Below are 10,000 nucleotides of genomic sequence, written 5' to 3'. Positions count from 1 at the left end.
TCTTAATGTCAGGGTCGTGGGGTCGAGCCCCACGTTGGGCGAAAACGAGTAATTTTTGCAGGATTATTGCATTGGATCTCATATTATGGCAATTAATCTTGCATTAGACATGCAATAACTCCCAAAAATTGTATATCTTTGGTTTCCCATTGGTGGGAAATGTAACTTCAAGATTAGGTAGGGCATTAGTCTAGATTAACATACAGCGATATTACTCCTATTCAAGTACTAAACAGGCCAACCTGAACTGTAAAACATCCCCTAAGTGGAGGTAAGGCATCAGTTAGGAGTGAACTGAACACTCATGTAATGGGCAATTTGACGTCAAATAAAGTGTGGTAGGCATTAACATTACCTTTGAAATGTTATTCTGAGGGAGCACACAGGGGAATTAGCTCAAATGGTAGAGCGCTCGCTTAGCATGCGAGAGGTAGCGGGATCGATGCCCGCATTCTCCATTCTAAAATGTACATACATTTTATTTTTAACTTGTCATTGCCAAGCTTGTTGCATAGTAAGAACAGATAAATCACAGATGGCTTTCATATATGGTCACATCATAACAACTAAAGGGGTTTTATCAAAAGGGTTTAGGTATTCGTTAGCTTGTGAGAGCAATTTGAGTTCTTATGCAATCTCACAATGACATTTCCACAACTTCCATTTCAATTTTGTCTCATTTTACTTGACACTCTGTCCACTGAGGGATCTATAAATGATAAGTTCCTTGAAAAACAAGAGTTGAGGAATATCCAGGAACTGGTTTTCTGAATGAAAAACGATCAGTTTGCATTCTACTTTAAAGAGGGAGCCCGGCTAGCTCAGTCGGTAGAGCATGAGACTCTTAATCTCAGGGTCGTGGGTTCGAGCCCCACGTTGGGCGAAAACGAGTAATTTTTGCAGGATTATTGCATTGGATCTCATAATATGGCAATTAATCTTGCATTAGACATGCATTAACTCCCAAAAATTGTATATCTTTGGTTTCCCATTGGTGGGAAATGTAACTTCAAGATTAGGTAGGGCATTAGTCTAGATTAACATACAGCGATATTACTCCTATTCAAGTACTAAACAGGCCAACCTGAACTGTAAAACAATCCCTAAGTGGAGGTAAGGCATCAGTTAGGAGTGAACTGAACACTCATGTAATGGGCAATTTGACGTCAAATAAAGTGTGGTAGGCATTAACATTACTTTTGAAATGTTATTCTGAGGGAGCACACAGGGGAATTAGCTCAAATGGTAGGGCGCTCGCTTAGCATGCGAGAGGTAGCGGGATCGATGCCCGCATTCTCCATTCTAAAATGTACATACATTTTATTTTTAACTTGTCATTGCCAAGCTTGTTGCATAGTAAGAACAGATAAATCACAGATGGCTTTCATATATGGTCACATCATAACAACTAAAGGGGTTTTATCAAAAGGGTTTAGGTATTCGTTAGCTTGTGAGAGCAATTTGAGTTCTTATGCAATCTCACAATGACATTTCCACAACTTCCATTTCAATTTTGTCTCATTTTACTTGACACTCTGTCCACTGAGGGATCTATAAATGATAAGTTCCTTGAAAAACAAGAGTTGAGGAATATCCAGGAACTGGTTTTCTTAATGAAAAACGATCAGTTTGCATTCTACTTTAAAGAGGGAGCCCGGCTAGCTCAGTCGGTAGAGCATGAGACTCTTAATCTCAGGGTCGTGGGTTTGAGCCCCACGTTGGGCGAAAACGAGTAATTTTTGCAGGATTATTGAATTGGATCTCATAATATGGCAATTAATCTTGCATTAGACATGCATTAACTCCCAAAAATTGTATATCTTTGGTTTCCCATTGGTGGGAAATGTAACTTCAAGATTAGGTAGGGCATTAGTCTAGATTAACATACAGCGATATTACTCCTATTCAAGTACTAAACAGGCCAACCTGAACTGTAAAACAATCCCTAAGAGGAGGTAAGGCATCAGTTAGGAGTGAACTGAACACTCATGTAATGGGCAATTTGACGTCAAATAAAGTGTGGTAGGCATTAACATTACTTTTGAAATGTTATTCTGAGGGAGCACACAGGGGAATTAGCTCAAATGGTAGGGCGCTCGCTTAGCATGCGAGAGGTAGCGGGATCGATGCCCGCATTCTCCATTCTAAAATGTACATACATTTTATTTTTAACTTGTCATTGCCAAGCTTGTTGCATAGTAAGAACAGATAAATCACAGATGGCTTTCATATATGGTCACATCATAACAACTAAAGGGGTTTTATCAAAAGGGTTTAGGTATTCGTTAGCTTGTGAGAGCAATTTGAGTTCTTATGCAATCTCACAATGACATTTCCACAACTTCCATTTCAATTTTGTCTCATTTTACTTGACACTCTGTCCACTGAGGGATCTATAAATGATAAGTTCCTTGAAAAACAAGAGTTGAGGAATATCCAGGAACTGGTCTTCTTAATGAAAAACGATCAGTTTGCATTCTACTTTAAAGAGGGAGCCCGGCTAGCTCAGTCGGTAGAGCATGAGACTCTTAATCTCAGGGTCGTGGGTTCGAGCCCCACGTTGGGCGAAAACGAGTAATTTTTGCAGGATTATTGCATTGGATCTCATAATATGGCAATTAATCTTGCATTAGACATGCAATAACTCCCAAAAATTGCATATCTTTGGTTTCCCATTGGTGGGAAATGTAACTTCAAGATTAGGTAGGTCATTAGTCTAGATTAACATACAGCGATATTACTCCTATTCAAGTACTAAACAGGCCAACCTGAACCGTAAAACATCCCCTAAGTGGAGGTAAGGCATCAGTTAGGAGTGAACTGAACACTCATGTAAAGGGCAATTTGACGTCAAATAAAGTGTGGTAGGCATTAACATTACTTTTGAAATGTTATTCTGAGGGAGCCCACAGGGGAATTAGCTCAAATGGTAGAGCGCTCGCTTAGCATGCGAGAGGTAGCGGGATCGATGACCGCATTCTCCATTCTAAAATGTACATACATTTTATTTTTAACTTGTCATTGCCAAGCTTGTTGCATAGTAAGAACAGATAAATCACAGATGGCTTTCATATATGGTCACATCATAACAACTAAAGGGGTTTTATCAAAAGGGTTTAGGTATTCGTTAGCTTGTGAGAGCAATTTGAGTTCTTATGCAATCTCACAATGACATTTCCACAACTTCCATTTCAATTTTGTCTCCTTTTACTTGACACTCTGTCCACTGAGGGATCTATAAATGATAAGTTCCTTGAAAAACAAGAGTTGAGGAATATCCAGGAACTGGTTTTCTTAATGAAAAACGGTCAGTTTGCATACTATTTTAAAGAGAGAGCCCGGATAGCTCAGTCGGTAGAGCATGAGACTCTTAATCTCAGGGTCGTTGGTTCGAGCCCCACGTTGGGCGAAAACGAGTAATTTTTGCAGGATTATTGCATTGGATCTCATATTATGGCAATTAATCTAGCATTAGACATGCAATAACTCCCAAAAATTGTATATCTTTGGTTTCCCATTGGTGGGAAATGTAACTTCAAGATTAGGTAGGGCATTAGTCTAGATTAACATACAGCGATATTACTCCTATTCAAGTACTAAACAGGCCAACCTGAACTGTAAAACAATCCCTAAGAGGAGGTAAGGCATCAGTTAGGAGTGAACTGAACACTCATGTAATGGGCAATTTGACGTCAAATAAAGTGTGGTAGGCATTAACATTACTTTTGAAATGTTATTCTGAGGGAGCACACAGGGTAATTAGCTCAAATGGTAGGGCGCTCGCTTAGCATGCGAGAGGTAGCGGGATCGATGCCCGCATTCTCCATTCTAAAATGTACATACATTTTATTTTTAACTTGTCATTGCCAAGCTTGTTGCATAGTAAGAACAGATAAATCACAGATGGCTTTCATATATGGTCACATCATAACAACTAAAGGGGTTTTATCAAAAGGGTTTAGGTATTCGTTAGCTTGTGAGAGCAATTTGAGTTCTTATGCAATCTCACAATGACATTTCCACAACTTCCATTTCAATTTTGTCTCATTTTACTTGACACTCTGTCCACTGAGGGATCTATAAATGATAAGTTCCTTGAAAAACAAGAGTTGAGGAATATCCAGGAACTGGTTTTCTTAATGAAAAACGATCAGTTTGCATTCTACTTTAAAGAGGGAGCCCGGCTAGCTCAGTTGGGGTCGTGGGTTCGAGCCCCACGTTGGGCGAAAACGAGTAATTTTTGCAGGATTATTGCATTGGATCTCATATTATGGCAATTAATCTTGCATTAGACATGCAATAACTCCCAAAAATTGTATATCTTTGGTTTCCCATTGGTGGGAAATGTAACTTCAAGATTAGGTAGGGCATTAGTCTAGATTAACATACAGCGATATTACTCCTATTCAAGTACTAAACAGGCCAACCTGAACTGTAAAACATCCCCTAAGTGGAGGTAAGGCATCAGTTAGGAGTGAACTGAACACTCATGTAATGGGCAATTTGACGTCAAATAAAGTGTGGTAGGCATTAACATTACTTTTGAAATGTTATTCTGAGGGAGCCCACAGGGGAATTAGTTCAAATGGTAGAGCGCTCGCTTAGCATGCGAGAGGTAGCGGGATCGATGACCGCATTCTCCATTCTAAAATGTACATACATTTTATTTTTAACTTGTCATTGCCAAGCTTGTTGCATAGTAAGAACAGATAAATCACAGATGGCTTTCATATATGGTCACATCATAACAACTAAAGGGGTTTTATCAAAAGGGTTTAGGTATTCGTTAGCTTGTGAGAGCAATTTGAGTTCTTATGCAATCTCACAATGACATTTCCACAACTTCCATTTCAATTTTGTCTCCTTTTACTTGACACTCTGTCCACTGAGGGATCTATAAATGATAAGTTCCTTGAAAAACAAGAGTTGAGGAATATCCAGGAACTGGTTTTCTTAATGAAAAACGATCAGTTTGCATACTACTTTAAAGAGAGAGCCCGGCTAGCTCAGTCGGTAGTGCATGAGACTCTTAATGTCAGGGTCGTGGGGTCGAGCCCCACGTTGGGCGAAAACGAGTAATTTTTGCAGGATTATTGCATTGGATCTCATATTATGGCAATTAATCTTGCATTAGACATGCAATAACTCCCAAAAATTGTATATCTTTGGTTTCCCATTGGTGGGAAATGTAACTTCAAGATTAGGTAGGGCATTAGTCTAGATTAACATACAGCGATATTACTCCTATTCAAGTACTAAACAGGCCAACCTGAACTGTAAAACATCCCCTAAGTGGAGGTAAGGCATCAGTTAGGAGTGAACTGAACACTCATGTAATGGGCAATTTGACGTCAAATAAAGTGTGGTAGGCATTAACATTACCTTTGAAATGTTATTCTGAGGGAGCACACAGGGGAATTAGCTCAAATGGTAGAGCGCTCGCTTAGCATGCGAGAGGTAGCGGGATCGATGCCCGCATTCTCCATTCTAAAATGTACATACATTTTATTTTTAACTTGTCATTGCCAAGCTTGTTGCATAGTAAGAACAGATAAATCACAGATGGCTTTCATATATGGTCACATCATAACAACTAAAGGGGTTTTATCAAAAGGGTTTAGGTATTCGTTAGCTTGTGAGAGCAATTTGAGTTCTTATGCAATCTCACAATGACATTTCCACAACTTCCATTTCAATTTTGTCTCATTTTACTTGACACTCTGTCCACTGAGGGATCTATAAATGATAAGTTCCTTGAAAAACAAGAGTTGAGGAATATCCAGGAACTGGTTTTCTGAATGAAAAACGATCAGTTTGCATTCTACTTTAAAGAGGGAGTCCGGCTAGCTCAGTCGGTAGAGCATGAGACTCTTAATCTCAGGGTCGTGGGTTCGAGCCCCACGTTGGGCGAAAACGAGTAATTTTTGCAGGATTATTGCATTGGATCTCATAATATGGCAATTAATCTTGCATTAGACATGCATTAACTCCCAAAAATTGTATATCTTTGGTTTCCCATTGGTGGGAAATGTAACTTCAAGATTAGGTAGGGCATTAGTCTAGATTAACATACAGCGATATTACTCCTATTCAAGTACTAAACAGGCCAACCTGAACTGTAAAACAATCCCTAAGTGGAGGTAAGGCATCAGTTAGGAGTGAACTGAACACTCATGTAATGGGCAATTTGACGTCAAATAAAGTGTGGTAGGCATTAACATTACTTTTGAAATGTTATTCGGAGGGAGCACACAGGGGAATTAGCTCAAATGGTAGGGCGCTCGCTTAGCATGCGAGAGGTAGCGGGATCGATGCCCGCATTCTCCATTCTAAAATGTACATACATTTTATTTTTAACTTGTCATTGCCAAGCTTGTTGCATAGTAAGAACAGATAAATCACAGATGGCTTTCATATATGGTCACATCATAACAACTAAAGGGGTTTTATCAAAAGGGTTTAGGTATTCGTTAGCTTGTGAGAGCAATTTGAGTTCTTATGCAATCTCACAATGACATTTCCACAACTTCCATTTCAATTTTGTCTCATTTTACTTGACACTCTGTCCACTGAGGGATCTATAAATGATAAGTTCCTTGAAAAACAAGAGTTGAGGAATATCCAGGAACTGGTTTTCTTAATGAAAAACGATCAGTTTGCATTCTACTTTAAAGAGGGAGCCCGGCTAGCTCAGTCGGTAGAGCATGAGACTCTTAATCTCAGGGTCGTGGGTTTGAGCCCCACGTTGGGCGAAAACGAGTAATTTTTGCAGGATTATTGAATTGGATCTCATAATATGGCAATTAATCTTGCATTAGACATGCATTAACTCCCAAAAATTGTATATCTTTGGTTTCCCATTGGTGGGAAATGTAACTTCAAGATTAGGTAGGGCATTAGTCTAGATTAACATACAGCGATATTACTCCTATTCAAGTACTAAACAGGCCAACCTGAACTGTAAAACAATCCCTAAGAGGAGGTAAGGCATCAGTTAGGAGTGAACTGAACACTCATGTAATGGGCAATTTGACGTCAAATAAAGTGTGGTAGGCATTAACATTACTTTTGAAATGTTATTCTGAGGGAGCACACAGGGGAATTAGCTCAAATGGTAGGCCGCTCGCTTAGCATGCGAGAGGTAGCGGGATCGATGCCCGCATTCTCCATTCTAAAATGTACATACATTTTATTTTTAACTTGTCATTGCCAAGCTTGTTGCATAGTAAGAACAGATAAATCACAGATGGCTTTCATATATGGTCACATCATAACAACTAAAGGGGTTTTATCAAAAGGGTTTAGGTATTCGTTAGCTTGTGAGAGCAATTTGAGTTCTTATGCAATCTCACAATGACATTTCCACAACTTCCATTTCAATTTTGTCTCATTTTACTTGACACTCTGTCCACTGAGGGATCTATAAATGATAAGTTCCTTGAAAAACAAGAGTTGAGGAATATCCAGGAACTGGTTTTCTTAATGAAAAACGATCAGTTTGCATTCTACTTTAAAGAGGGAGCCCGGCTAGCTCAGTTGGGGTCGTGGGTTCGAGCCCCACGTTGGGCGAAAACGAGTAATTTTTGCAGGATTATTGCATTGGATCTCATATTATGGCAATTAATCTTGCATTAGACATGCAATAACTCCCAAAAATTGTATATCTTTGGTTTCCCATTGGTGGGAAATGTAACTTCAAGATTAGGTAGGGCATTAGTCTAGATTAACATACAGCGATATTACTCCTATTCAAGTACTAAACAGGCCAACCTGAACTGTAAAACATCCCCTAAGTGGAGGTAAGGCATCAGTTAGGAGTGAACTGAACACTCATGTAATGGGCAATTTGACGTCAAATAAAGTGTGGTAGGCATTAACATTACTTTTGAAATGTTATTCTGAGGGAGCCCACAGGGGAATTAGCTCAAATGGTAGAGCGCTCGCTTTGCATGCGAGAGGTAGCGGGATCGATGCCCGCATTCTCCATTCTAAAATGTACATACATTTTATTTTTAACTTGTCATTGCCAAGCTTGTTGCATAGTAAGAACAGATAAATCACAGATGGCTTTCATATATGGTCACATCATAACAACTAAAGGGGTTTTATCAAAAGGGTTTAGGTATTCGTTAGCTTGTGAGAGCAATTTGTGTTCTTATGCAATCTCACAATGACATTTCCACAACTTCCATTTCAATTTTGTCTCCTTTTACTTGACACTCTGTCCACTGAGGGATCTATAAATGATAAGTTCCTTGAAAAACAAGAGTTGAGGAATATCCAGGAACTGGTTTTCTTAATGAAAAACGATCAGTTTGCATACTACTTTAAAGAGAGAGCCCGGCTAGCTCAGTCGGTAGTGCATGAGACTCTTAATGTCAGGGTCGTGGGGTCGAGCCCCACGTTGGGCGAAAACGAGTAATTTTTGCAGGATTATTGCATTGGATCTCATATTATGGCAATTAATCTTGCATTAGACATGCAATAACTCCCAAAAATTGTATATCTTTGGTTTCCCATTGGTGGGAAATGTAACTTCAAGATTAGGTAGGGCATTAGTCTAGATTAACATACAGCGATATTACTCCTATTCAAGTACTAAACAGGCCAACCTGAACTGTAAAACATCCCCTAAGTGGAGGTAAGGCATCAGTTAGGAGTGAACTGAACACTCATGTAATGGGCAATTTGACGTCAAATAAAGTGTGGTAGGCATTAACATTACCTTTGAAATGTTATTCTGAGGGAGCACACAGGGGAATTAGCTCAAATGGTAGAGCGCTCGCTTAGCATGCGAGAGGTAGCGGGATCGATGCCCGCATTCTCCATTCTAAAATGTACATACATTTTATTTTTAACTTGTCATTGCCAAGCTTGTTGCATAGTAAGAACAGATAAATCACAGATGGCTTTCATATATGGTCACATCATAACAACTAAAGGGGTTTTATCAAAAGGGTTTAGGTATTCGTTAGCTTGTGAGAGCAATTTGAGTTCTTATGCAATCTCACAATGACATTTCCACAACTTCCATTTCAATTTTGTCTCATTTTACTTGACACTCTGTCCACTGAGGGATCTATAAATGATAAGTTCCTTGAAAAACAAGAGTTGAGGAATATCCAGGAACTGGTTTTCTTAATGAAAAACGATCAGTTTGCATTCTACTTTAAAGAGGGAGCCCGGCTAGCTCAGTCGGTAGAGCATGAGACTCTTAATCTCAGGGTCGTGGGTTCGAGCCCCACGTTGGGCGAAAACGAGTAATTTTTGCAGGATTATTGCATTGGATCTCATAATATGGCAATTAATCTTGCATTAGACATGCAATAACTCCCAAAAATTGCATATCTTTGGTTTCCCATTGGTGGGAAATGTAACTTCAAGATTAGGTAGGTCATTAGTCTAGATTAACATACAGCGATATTACTCCTATTCAAGTACTAAACAGGCCAACCTGAACCGTAAAACATCCCCTAAGTGGAGGTAAGGCATCAGTTAGGAGTGAACTGAACACTCATGTAAAGGGCAATTTGACGTCAAATAAAGTGTGGTAGGCATTAACATTACTTTTGAAATGTTATTCTGAGGGAGCCCACAGGGGAATTAGCTCAAATGGTAGAGCGCTCGCTTAGCATGCGAGAGGTAGCGGGATCGATGACCGCATTCTCCATTCTAAAATGTACATACATTTTATTTTTAACTTGTCATTGCCAAGCTTGTTGCATAGTAAGAACAGATAAATCACAGATGGCTTTCATATATGGTCACATCATAACAACTAAAGGGGTTTTATCAAAAGGGTTTAGGTATTCGTTAGCTTGTGAGAGCAATTTGAGTTCTTATGCAATCTCACAATGACATTTCCACAACTTCCATTTCAATTTTGTCTCCTTTTACTTGACACTCTGTCCACTGAGGGATCTATAAATGATAAGTTCCTTGAAAAACAAGAGTTGAGGAATATCCAGGAACTGGTTTTCTTAATGAAAAACGGTCAGTT

General features: G+C 39.2%; 13 non-coding genes across 13 annotated transcripts; all 13 read left to right on the top strand.

Moving 5' to 3' along the window:
* Positions 1–385: 385 nt before the first annotated feature.
* Positions 386–458, top strand: TRNAA-AGC (transfer RNA alanine (anticodon AGC)). Its single transcript has one exon. It is a non-coding gene; the product is annotated as a tRNA-Ala (tRNA).
* Positions 459–810: 352 nt separating this feature from the next.
* TRNAK-CUU (transfer RNA lysine (anticodon CUU)) lies at positions 811–883 on the top strand. The gene has a single exon. It is a non-coding gene; the product is annotated as a tRNA-Lys (tRNA).
* Positions 884–1,227: 344 nt separating this feature from the next.
* Positions 1,228–1,300, top strand: TRNAA-AGC (transfer RNA alanine (anticodon AGC)). The gene has a single exon. It is a non-coding gene; the product is annotated as a tRNA-Ala (tRNA).
* A 352-nt stretch (positions 1,301–1,652) lies between these two features.
* TRNAK-CUU (transfer RNA lysine (anticodon CUU)) lies at positions 1,653–1,725 on the top strand. Its single transcript has one exon. It is a non-coding gene; the product is annotated as a tRNA-Lys (tRNA).
* A 344-nt stretch (positions 1,726–2,069) lies between these two features.
* Positions 2,070–2,142, top strand: TRNAA-AGC (transfer RNA alanine (anticodon AGC)). Its single transcript has one exon. It is a non-coding gene; the product is annotated as a tRNA-Ala (tRNA).
* A 352-nt stretch (positions 2,143–2,494) lies between these two features.
* On the top strand, positions 2,495–2,567 carry TRNAK-CUU (transfer RNA lysine (anticodon CUU)). The gene has a single exon. It is a non-coding gene; the product is annotated as a tRNA-Lys (tRNA).
* Positions 2,568–5,412: 2,845 nt separating this feature from the next.
* On the top strand, positions 5,413–5,485 carry TRNAA-AGC (transfer RNA alanine (anticodon AGC)). Its single transcript has one exon. It is a non-coding gene; the product is annotated as a tRNA-Ala (tRNA).
* A 352-nt stretch (positions 5,486–5,837) lies between these two features.
* On the top strand, positions 5,838–5,910 carry TRNAK-CUU (transfer RNA lysine (anticodon CUU)). Its single transcript has one exon. It is a non-coding gene; the product is annotated as a tRNA-Lys (tRNA).
* A 344-nt stretch (positions 5,911–6,254) lies between these two features.
* Positions 6,255–6,327, top strand: TRNAA-AGC (transfer RNA alanine (anticodon AGC)). Its single transcript has one exon. It is a non-coding gene; the product is annotated as a tRNA-Ala (tRNA).
* Positions 6,328–6,679: 352 nt separating this feature from the next.
* TRNAK-CUU (transfer RNA lysine (anticodon CUU)) lies at positions 6,680–6,752 on the top strand. The gene has a single exon. It is a non-coding gene; the product is annotated as a tRNA-Lys (tRNA).
* Positions 6,753–7,913: 1,161 nt separating this feature from the next.
* On the top strand, positions 7,914–7,986 carry TRNAA-UGC (transfer RNA alanine (anticodon UGC)). The gene has a single exon. It is a non-coding gene; the product is annotated as a tRNA-Ala (tRNA).
* A 769-nt stretch (positions 7,987–8,755) lies between these two features.
* TRNAA-AGC (transfer RNA alanine (anticodon AGC)) lies at positions 8,756–8,828 on the top strand. Its single transcript has one exon. It is a non-coding gene; the product is annotated as a tRNA-Ala (tRNA).
* Positions 8,829–9,180: 352 nt separating this feature from the next.
* On the top strand, positions 9,181–9,253 carry TRNAK-CUU (transfer RNA lysine (anticodon CUU)). The gene has a single exon. It is a non-coding gene; the product is annotated as a tRNA-Lys (tRNA).
* Positions 9,254–10,000: the final 747 nt, after the last annotated feature.

Source organism: Lissotriton helveticus, chromosome 1_2 (genome assembly GCF_964261635.1).
Source record: "Lissotriton helveticus chromosome 1_2, aLisHel1.1, whole genome shotgun sequence".
NCBI lineage: Eukaryota > Metazoa > Chordata > Amphibia > Caudata > Salamandridae > Lissotriton > Lissotriton helveticus.
This window is presented reverse-complemented; position numbering and strand designations above follow the sequence as displayed.